This window comes from Leucopleurus acutus (assembly GCF_964270905.1).
Source record: "Leucopleurus acutus genome assembly, chromosome: 1".
Taxonomy (NCBI): domain Eukaryota; kingdom Metazoa; phylum Chordata; class Mammalia; order Artiodactyla; family Delphinidae; genus Leucopleurus; species Leucopleurus acutus.
The window spans coordinates 159,134,009-159,146,160 of NC_139142.1; positions in this window are offsets into that span (position 1 = coordinate 159,134,009).

The following is a 12,152-nucleotide window of genomic DNA, read 5'->3' on the forward strand; positions in this document are numbered from 1 at the left end:
ACCTTATTTGCATCAATCCCTCAGCTCAAATCTTAAATGATGGGTTGGTGAAGAGCAACTTGGGTCCTGGGCCCTGCCATATTATGCTGACCTTTTTTTTAAAAAAGCACCTCTAATTAATGTGCTAAGTACAGGGTAAGCATTAGCAAAATAGAGCAAATTCAGGTTTCCCTTGATGTTTTATTGGCCAAAATCAGTCAGTAAATTATTTCTCATGACTGCTTCTCTTATGGCCCTGTACCTTTATATTTCATTTCCACATTATCAAACAGGTGTGCAACTGCCATATTGCCTCCAAACTGTTGGCCAATTGCCCATTTTCTGCCTTCTACATTACTCAGAATTAGATATGGCTGGTCTTACAATTGAAGGGAAATCATTTCTAGAAGCCCCTCAAAAGTGCTTGCTGAAAAAAAAAAAAAAGTCCTTGCTGATGAACCAGAAGGGTTCCACATACAGAGTCCAATATTGCAGTTGGATAATTATGCATTTCTTGCTCCACGACATTCACCAGCGTTGTCTTGAAAAAAAATCACATCATGAAACCTTTTACTTTGATATTCCTTGAGAGTTTTAAGAAAGGGTTTAAGGTATTCAGCACGCAAAGCTCTTATTGACCTGAATCTTCCTATGACACCTATCTCAGCTTTCCTTATTCTCACCTGCACACCCTAACCTGTGGCCCTATTCACTTAAATGTATTGTTATTACCTGAATCCTCATCTATTTGCTTATGTCTGGAACACTTTCCCTCTACTTTGTCTCTTGGAGAATACCCACCCATCTTTTAAGGCTCTGGATCTAGATAGTGTGCCCTGGTCCTGATAGAGATTGGAATAAGTATCCCCACATTCAGCGCCATCTTCTTTCATAATTCTATTTACACGTTAGAATCACCTGGAGGTTTTTTTGTTTGTTTGTTTTGGTTTTTTCACTTATCTGTCTGCCTCACTGACTGAGAAATTCCAAAGACCTAGACCTTTGTCATTAATTTTAGTATTAACAATTTCTGCCCTGTGCCTGGTACACAGCAAATACTCAATACATATTGATGAAAAGTCTCAGTTAATGGGGGTGCAGATGGATGGATGAGTGGATGGATGGATGGATGGATGATAGAAAAGTTACAATCTATTTCCTAGCCAGTTACTACTTGCTTCTTGTAGTAAAGTGGCATTGTCTTGCAATGTGCTGAGATGAAATTAAGGTGTGTCCATACCCTCCGTTCCCCTCTACTCATCCTGGAGCTGTTAGACTTAATTAAAAGGCATGAAAAATTTGAGACCCCAAAATTAAAATCAAAGCAGCAATCTCCTCAATAGTAAAAATGTTGTTTCTGTTGATTGTACTCTTGTAAGAAGCAACAAAAACCATTCATGATTTAAAATTCAAAGTATGGGGCTTCCCTGGTGGCGCAGTGGTTGGGGGTCCGCCTGCCGACGCAGGGGACAGGGGTTCGTGCCCCGGTCCGGGAGGATCCCGCGTGCCGCGGAGCGGCTGGGCCCGTGGGCCATGGCCGCTGAGCCTGCGCGTCCGGAGCCTGTGCTCCGCAGCGGGAGAGGTCGCAGCGGTGAGAGGCCCCCGTACCGCCAAAAAAAAAAAAAAAAAAAAAAAATTCAAAGTATGTTGTATACATTTTTAAATGCTTTTTCAATGCTGTTTTTATTTCCTATCTCTGCTCATTTGTACTTACGTGATGAAGATATAAATTTGTTATCATTGAGCATCTTCCTTGAAAAAGAACGCCTGGCATCTCTACAGCCCTTTCTCTTTGACAGAAGGACTTACTCTATGGGAAAATATATCAATGTACAAGCCACCTTCACTTTTAGAAGAAATCAAAATATTCCTTTGTCATCCAAAGAACGATTTCATTACAGTTAGTATTTCAGTAGCTAAACCAATGAGAATCTTTATTTTAAAAATACGAGTCAAACAATGCTAAGGCTGGAAGTTACATAAACGTTTAGTCCAGTGCTTAAGGCTTAATTCACTTTCCATCCCTTCCAAACGATTTGACATCTCTAAGCCTTAGTGTCCTCCTCTAAGGGACTGGAAATAAGAAAAATAACTGGTTCATAGGATAATTTTGAAACTGAATGAGACAGTATGTATGAATATAGAGTATGTTTTGGTCATTCCTGGCACAGAGCAAGCATTTACTAAATTCTAATAGTTATAAAGGGGGGGAATTATACCTTCATGATACAGGCAGGGAACTCTGAGGTCATGAGATATGACGTGAATTACTCAAGTTTACAATGGAATTTATCTTTAGTTTCCCATAATTATCTCTAGCATAGATGGTACTTATTTATGAGCCTACAGATTTTTTTCTTTATATATATATATATATATTTATATATATATATATAATTGGAGTATAATTGCTTTACAATGGTGTGTTAGTTTCTGCTTTATAACAAAGTGAATCAGTTATACATATACATATATCCCCATATCTCTTCCCTCTTGCATCTCCCTCCCTCCCACCCTCCCTATCCCACCCCTCCAGGCAGTCACAAAGCACCGAGCTGATCTCCCTGTGCTATGCGGCTGCTTCCCACTAGCTACTGAAGCAAAACAACAACAAAAAACAAAGGTAGTGATACTAAAGCTGAGGACTGGGTGAGTTGGAAACCAATTTTAGGCCTTATCAGAACCAGTTTGGCTTCAAAGCCCTATCAAACAAAACAAAAATATCATACAGAAAAAGTGGTATTAGAAACTACTTTCCAAACTCTCAATCAGTGCACAGTTTATAACAGTTCTTCTATACAGTTAGAGAAGGGAAGAAAAAAAGAAAGGCAAATATGAAATTTCAGAGGACAGGTTTGTAAATCCCCAAACTTAAATGGGGATATTGTCAGGTTCTGATGCCCTTTCTTCCTCTGACCTCAGCTCAGCCAGTAATACCCTCTCTGGCTTCTTCACAAGTACTTATTACAAGAATCTATACTTTTTCAGTCCAGAGTCCTTACAGGTCAGCAAAATTGGAGCCTTAATGGTTTTCTTATAAGCTTTCCCACACTCTTTGCCTTGGCTCAAACCTCAATATAGTATCATTTATCATAAGTTAACTATTTGACCTTCAAGTTTAAACCAGGACCTGGCAATGCAGCCAGCTACAATGGTAAGGAGAGTTGAGAACCTAGCTTTTCTTTTAAAAAGGTTCATTTCCAGTGGTGCTTAAGTTTCTTTCTAAGCAGAGACAGAAATTGGTTTTAATTTTATTGGCATTAGATATCTTCTCCAGAACAATAAATAGATTGGCTAAATTCCTGTAGCTGCGTTGTATCCACTTAACATTCTTAAAAAGAGGCTTACACATTTTCCAGATGCCTGATCAGGATATAAGGATCTGATCCCAGAATTAACACAACCTTTATGATGGGCTCTTCCTCAGAAGAGGAAATAAGGAATGAATGAGGTAACCTGAAAGTCCTGGAGAAGGATCTACATCCATCTCCCCATCAAAGGGAGTGGGAGGGTGGCAAGAATGGAGCCTAGTTGAGGATGCAGCCAGCACTGGTGATACCCTAGGCGCCAGGAAGGAACAGAACAACTTTTTGCTAAACAACATGTACTGCTCTGGCAGAGCAATCAAATCCCAGGGCTGGAGATTCTGATGTTTGGGTATATATATGTTTAAAATAGCAATAATGTTTCAAATAACAGAAACTTCAAAAGCCTCGTGATCTTGTTCTGGCAGCTCAAAGTAGAGATCTTTGCTAAATAACCCTTCCCACTGACTGCCTCATTCCCTCCTGTGAGCGTCCTGATTGGCTGAGAAGGGCTCTGCAAGAGCAGAAAGAGTCATAGTAATTGCTTCCTCAAAGGTTATTGTGGAAATCCAATCAGATGCTGAGTATCAGAATACCTGGCCCAGGGTAACTATGTAACTCTTCCCTTCCTTGCAAAGAGATCATTGTACATCTTCTGCTGTTTTAACATAAGATAAAGTCCAAAAGTTATATTTCAGGAGGTTCCTAAGGATAAAATTAATACATAGCAAACTCCAAAAACAATGTTGCATTTTAGACATTTTTAACTCCACCTCTACCTGCTTTCAAAGAAATAGCTTTTATGTATCCACCTTCAATGGTACTGAATATGCATAACCTAGATGTCAGTGAGTATCTTAATTTTTTTCCTTCCCATAATATTGCCAAATTTACCAGGACATTCACATACCCACAAAAAAAAATAAGCTAAAAAATAGAAGTCACAGGTAAACTAAATGAAGATAAAAGGAAGCATCATGTTAATGAAAACCTAATTTACATACTGTTCTGTATGGCATTCAGATTAATAGGAGAACAATGGATATAATAGGAAAATTATACAAGGATTGAATTTCACATGGATCATTTGATATTCTCCTACCTGTGCTGTGAGCAAGTCATGTTGCATTAGATCAAATCCTGATTTTATTCTGTTGCCGAATATCCAATTGTCACATCTTCACCTTTTGCCTCTTCATTACAGGGATGTAATCACAGGATGAACCCCTGAGAGCTTGTGTTCAACTGCCCATGTGTGCCTATTTCACAATCTGCCATTGTTACAAGACACTCTGGTTAATAAGCAGATAATGAGATATGCAAATTGCATGTACCTGATGAGGAAGGAAAAGTGTGCCTTCCCACCTTTGCGTAAATACTAGCTGACTTCTTTGTGACCATGGAAGCATCCCCATTGAGATGACTTATGGAGTGTTCTATCCCTTTCCTTTCAGGAAATATAGGTAATGAAACTGTTTTCTTGCAATTTACAGAACTTAGAGTATGGGCAACACAGGAAGGTCTGAGGACAGGGAAACTTTTTCAAATGGGTTCATTAAACCATAAAATAAAATGAGCCCCACATTGCAAAATGTATCAATCAGCCCCAGAAGAGGTATAAAATATGATACCAAAGTCTGAACAACCTCAAGGATGCTCACAAGAGGTCAAATTGATACAGAAACTTACCAGACGCAGAACTATGGTGATTCGGCCCTGGTACCAAAGAGAGTAAGAAGTGATTTAGTCAATTTTAAACATCAGGAGTTACTTGAGGTTCTGCATTAGCCCTCTCTGGGACAATGTTCCACTGGACATAGCATCACAATCAACCAGTCCATCAACTCGTTGCTCTGAAACAGAAGAAAGAGCAAGGGGTTTGTAGAGAAAAGGTGTGGCTTTGATGGGCGACCTATGACATGTCTCTGGCTTCAGTTTTCTCATCTATAAATGTAAATAACTGTACAGGCTTTTCATAGGATCACTTAAGTTTCCTTTTATTTGGGGGGAGGGCGCACAGAGAGGCTTGTGGGGATCTTATTTCCCCGACCAGGGATTGAACCTGGACCTTCAGCAGCGAAAGTGCAGAGTCTTAGCCACTGGACCACCAAGGAATTCCCTGTTAGTTTCTTTTTTTAATTGAAGTATAGTTGATTTACAATGTTGTGTTAATTACTGCTGTACAACAAAGTGACTCAGTTATACATATATATATATTATTTTTCATATTCTTTTCCATTATGGTTTATCACAGGAGATTGAATATCGTTCCTGTTGAATATTGCTCCTGTTGAATATCTATTCAAACAGATTGAATATCTGTTTCTGTTTCATAGGTAGGTTCATTGGTGTCGTATTTTAGATTCCACATACAAGTGATATCATATGATATTTGTCTTTCTCTTTCTGACTTACTTCACTTAGTATGATAATCTCTAGTTGTATCCATGTTACTGCAAATGACATTATTTCATTCCATTGTATATATGTACCATTGTGTGTGTGTGTGTGTATATATATACATATATATATGTGTATATATATATATATATATATATATATATATAAGAGATGGTACATATATACAATGTAATACTACTCAGCCATTGTAAGTTTCAAAAGTTGGGATAATCATGGGAACTGTTCTGGGTAGCTTCCCTCTGCTGATACTAAATCCCCCTGCCCCCTTCTCCAGCCCCATCTCTGCCCTGGGAGACCCACCTGGATGAATTTTCCTGGCCCTTACACCCTCTGGCTTTACGTTGGTTTTGTCAATGGTGAGCAGAAGCAGGAGAACAGAAGGAAGAAGGAGAGTGGGTTTGGGGGTGTATTCCTTTGGCTTTTTCCTGGCAAGGTTACCCCAGGCTAGTCATGTCCTTTGAACTGAGGTGGTGCCTACCCTCTGTTTGTGAATTACAATAACTGTCCCTCCCCTCACTCCTTTATGCATATGTGTCCCCCAGCTTTGTTACTAGCTCAGGGTGCTGCTTTATCCTTTGTGGTTGTGCTGTATCCAGAACCAGATCTTTTATTAAACAATACTCAATCTAAAAAAAAAAATGTTTCTGAAGAACCCAGGGGCAGGACAGGAATAAAGACACAGACGTAGAGCATGGACTTGAGGATACGGGGAGTGGGAAGGGTAAGATGGGACGAAGTGAGAGAGTGGCATGGACATATATACACTACCAAATGTAAAATAGATAGCTAGTGGGAAGCAGCCGCATAGCACAGGGAGATCAGCTCGGTGCTCTGTGACCACCTAGAGGGGTGGGAGGGAGACGCAAGAGGGAGGGGATATGGGGATATATGTATATGTATAGCTGATTCACTTTGATATAAAGCAGAAACTAACACACCATTGTAAAGCAGTTATACTCCAATAAAGATGTTAAAAAAAATTACTCAAGATTATCCTAATTTGAATGTCCTGTCTGTGTCCTGCTGGGTGCCTCAGTACTGCACACTCTAAAAATATTTTACAGGCTAAGACATATAACAGTTCTAACTTAAAATAATAAAAAGAATTCTAAAGCCAACAGTCAAATTCTCTATTTTTCAATTCCTAATTTCTAATTCCTTTATTACAATTCAATCAAGTAGCCATGAAAATGATAAAATCCTGCAGGTCCACAGCAATTTGTATGTAGGAAAATAATATCAGATGAATCATTTCCACTTTCATCTGTGTTTCTCCTTAGCAGTCTAGATGCTAAAACCTGTTTTACTAAGCAAACAAGGCACACACATCTGTTTATAGTTTATCTGTTATCAAATATTGTCATGAAATATCCCTGTAAGGATGAGGCTGGGATCCTCTATCTTTGTGCAGATTTTTGGAGGAAGACACCCCAAATTCTAGTGTCTGTGATTGCCATGCCCTCCACAGCTATAACAGACCCTTGAGTCCACAGCTGCCACAGCAACAACTGAGTCAAAGGCTCTGTTTAGACAGTGGATCTTCCCAGCCCTGGAAAGCCAGGGTGAAACTCTGTGTCTGAATCCATTTTCCCAGGGTCTACACTGGCATAGTTAGTGGACCTCAGGAGGGACCTTGCTCCTCCTATACCTGCCTCTGGCTCTAGGAGTAGACAGTTAACCTCTTGCCTGATTCAAGTCATCAAACACAGAAAACTCTCCCAATTGACTTGAAAGTTCGGAGGCCATGGGAGGTGGAAATAAAAATAATGAAACCCAGTCATTATACCTCCACCATAGATAAGACAGGGCACTTTTTTAGTAGTTGTTGTTAATGGGCTAATTTGGAACTTGACTTTCACATACAGAAAATTTGAGAATGGAAACAACATCCTTACTTAAAGACAAAACATTTTAAGTGAGGCCATGGAGGTGTCTTGCATTTGGAGTAAAGAGTCCTGAGTTTGAAGCCCCAACTCTCCCTCCGATCATTTGTCACTTTAGGCCACCGGTGTGTCTTTTGGACCGTGTGATTTTTCAAGTGCAATTTAAAGATACCAACACCTTTACCAACAGAATCTCCTAATGGGGGAGTTGTAATTGTAATTATCAAGGTGATAAAATAGGGTAACACCTTGCAAAATTAGACTCTATGCAATTGTGTCACGTTGTTGTTAATAAAAACATGAAAACAGGCATGTACAAATACATTGAGACTGGAAGAGTCCCAGGAGCTCACAGTTAAATGTTTCTGGAAGGCAGAGCCCTTAAATGTTTCCAGAATTAAACACTTAGGATGGATTAAAGAGAAGAACATCAAAGGTAACCCCTTTTTTGATGATGGGAAGGCAGGTGGAGATCACAGGAACGAAGAATGCCGTTGAAAATTTTAGACAACACAGAGACAATTGAACAGATTCAAAACTTTCCTAAGGTGACCTTTCTTATACAGTAAGTCCCCTACATACAAACCTTCAAGTTACGAACTTTCTAAGATGCAAACGTGTGTTCTCATGTCCAATCATGTAAGTTAGTTCATGTGTCTGGTGTACATTGTCATGTGTGTGTACCTTCTACAAGTGGTTGTGTTTTTGTACTTTACTGTATAGTACTGTGTAGAGTACAGTAGTACAGTATCTTTATTTCAAGCCCAGGATGTCTGCAAGCAAGCATAAAATCAGCAGTATATAACTGATTATGTTAGTTGGGTACCTAGGCTAACTTTATAGGACTTACGAAAAAATTGGAATTACGAACATGCTCTCCGAACGGACCTCGTTCGAATGTATGGGGACTTACTGTACCTAGGATAACTAAGCTTCCCAATTTGCCCAGGCCTGCAGGTTTTTATGGGAGTTGGGACTTTCTGGGCTAAAACCAGGAAGGTCTTAGGCAACCAAGAAGACATGGTCACCCTACCTATACTTACCCAGCTCCAGCGGCCAGATCACTGTACCTTTGCTTCTCAGGGTGTGGTGTTATTTCACCACTGAAATCCACTTTATCTTCTCTCCTTTTAAAACTGCATTTCACCCTTTCACTTGTCTAATCCTTCTCACACAGAAGAAAAAGAGGCACCCAGGGACCCCTGTCCCTTGGAAGAGTAGTCTACTGGGACCCGTAGGAATATTATTTTTATGTCTTGTTATTTTCTTAATATCCTCTCCAGTTACCTCCAAAGAGGGCAGCAGAACAAGCCGGCCCACCCCCAAACAGGAATTTTACCATTTCATTCTGCATGTTCCCAATGGAGACAATTTTTTGGAGAAAATACTGTGTTTTCTCATGATTCCACAAATATTATGCAAAATGTGTTCTCTCTTCATAGCTGCCATGGCTTGGATCTGCTGGGTGACATCATCTGTATAAACAATTATTTTTGCCTAATGGAGAGTTTGGGTGCATGAAAATACTGCAGATAAGCATTTGACTCTTGAAGACTGGTGGCCGTGGTTCTCTCGTTAGCCAGCTGAGGATACCAGCCTCCTCTCTGCAGAGCTAATAGTCCATCAGCAGCAGCAGAAAGGAGACAGCAGAGCCAAATTGTAGTAATTATCCTCTAATTTTACTAAAATTTAATTTAACTCCATTCACTTTCACCAGCTTCTTGGCATATACGCTGAGCCCAGGGGGCTGGGCATGCATGTAAGACAGGAACAAGTCACAGCTCTTAATCCCTTGGAAGACAAGAGTCTGATGGGGAGGCCAACACACCATTAACCAGGAAAGCAGGTGATAGCACTGCGCCACTAAAGTGGAGTCCCAGAGATGGCAACTGAGCATCACCTGGAAGCTTGTGAGACATGTAGAATCTCCAGCTCACGCCAGACCTGGTGAATCAGATTCTGTATTTTTACAAGCTCCCCAGTGAGCTTGTTATGTACTTGGAAGCCTGAGAAGCACAAGAAGTGTAAAGCATCTCTTTACATTTCATACAAGAAATGTAAAAGAAAAATGCTTATACCCAGAGATGCCAGCAGTTGGGAGCCTCCCTGAAAAAGGAATGAGGGCGGAAACCCCAAAGCATTGACATGACTCCAGGGGAACACCAGGTGAGTACAGAGAGCAGCAAACTGGAGCATAGGATTGAGATCCAGATGAGTTGAGGTCAGGGTCATTAAAGGGCTTGGATGTCAAGCTGGGAATCTGGACTTAGTCTAAAGAAATGAAAAGTCAATGATGGTTTTGAGGAAGAAAAACTTTGATCAGGACTGTGCTTTAGAAACACATCACCGGTTGCTGTGTGAAGGAGGGAAGTGAGGGGGAAAATGAGAATCAATAAGATAAGTGTTTTGAAACAGCATCAGATATTAGCCACCGCCTCCATTCCCAGGGAATCTGTCAATACTACAGTTTCTCAGGGCCCCACTGCACCTACCCTCCAAGTGATGCCGCTGCCCACTGACGTCTGAGAACAACTACCGATAGAATGGTTCATGATGAGGCCAGCATATTGGGAGGCCAGCTCCTTTGGGGAAAAAAAATGTAATTTCTTTCCCCTGAGGCAATTCTGATTTGGGGGAATGTACTGGGTTAAATGGCAGTTCCCCAAAAGATACGTCCATGTGCTAACACCCAGAACCTGTGCATGTGATCTTACTTGGATAAAGGGTTTTTGCAGATGTAATTATCCTGGGTTAAGTGAGTGAACTGTGAATCTAATGACAAGTGTCCTTATAAAAGACAGAAGGCCCAGATGAGGGGAGGGAGAAGGAAAGCGGTCATGTGAAGACAGAGGCAGAGACTGGAGTGATGCAGCCTCAAGCCAAGGGATGCCTAGAACCACCAGAAATGGGAAGAGGCTGGGGAGCATTTACCCCTAGAGCCTTCAGAGGGAGCATAGCCCTGCCAATGCCTTGATTTTGAACTTCTGGCCTCCAGAACTAGGAGAGAATGAATTTCTGTTTTAAGCCACCCAATTTGTGGTAACATTACAATCATTTTAATAAACTAATGCAAGGAGTAATTGGGACTTTTGGATTTACATATGCAAATGAAGGAACACTTAAAAAGTCATGTAGAAACATAAAATCAAAACTATTATGGTGACCAACAGTGGTGAACCACAATTCAAATGATAACAATGGTGTCCGTACTTGAGCATAACATCCCTGTATCCCTATTAGTTGGCCATCTCTGTCCTGAATTGTTTTCCCATGATTATGATTGCACAGGTCCTCCCCTAACACAAAACTAATAACACATACCTTTCTTTCATCTAAGTCAGTGTTTCCCAAGTGATAGGCAGAGTAATGTGCCCCTCTCCAAATATGTCCAATCCCAGAACTTGTGAATGTTATGTTGCATGGTCAAGGGGATGTTGCCAATGTGTTTAATTAAAGATTTTGGGGTGGCAAGATTATCCTGGATTGTCCAAGTGGGGCCAATATAATCACAGGGACCTTATAAAGGAAAAGAGAGAGAGGAGATGTGACTACAGAAGCAGAGAGATGATGCAGGGCCATGAGTCAAGGAATGTGGCAGACTTTAGAAGTTGGAAAAGGCAAGCGATTCCAAGGATTCTTCCCTAGGACCTCCAGAGGGATTGATGCTCTGCTGACCCATTTTAGACTTCTGAACTCCAGGACTGTAAGATAATAAATATATGTTGTTTAAAGTGACTAGTTTGTGATAATTTGTCACAGCAACAATAGAAAATGAATATACCAATCTTCTTTTTTCATCATGGTTTCAGTAAGGAACCTTTTTAGACTTTTCATTTTCCTAACCAGTCCCCTTCCAGCATGAAATAGTAATATCACATATATATTGTATATGTAGTGTGGTTCTTAGGAGAGCCACAGACTATTGTAATATCTAGGTATTTTTCACCCCCTAAGAACTAATTTCATTGTCTTGGGGCAATAGCATCCCTGTTAAGATGCATGATCCAATTTATATCCATCCTTCCTGGCACAACTCAAGTGTTATCTCCTCCATAAAGATTCCCCAAATAATCCAAGCCATTTTGGATTATAGGAGAATTTTCATGATCATTTCTCCTGTTGCCCAATTTTAATCCACTGTGTGCCTTTAACTACTCATATAGTTTATTCTTGAACATCTTTATCAGTCAACCCCTTCACAAAGATGAAATGTCCAATGGCTAAACTCTGTTGAAAAAATGTTTTCACAGGTTGAGCTGAAACCCGTTTTCTTGCAGCTTTCATCTGTTGGTCTTATCCTTCTAGAAAGGGTATAAATATCCCTATCCTTTTAGAAGGGTATAAAATGCAGTTGATTCCTTTTCTACCCAACAGCCCTTATTTGACGATGCCCGTTTCCTCTCCAGGCATCTTTCTCTTTTCAGGATGAACATGAGTTCCTTAAACAAATCCTTATATGATGTAGCTGCAAATTCTTTTATTACTCTGATTATACCACAAATGTACTTTTTACTGAGGACCCTCTTCAAGCTTGCTGTTCTGAACCTGATATTCTTAGAACTGA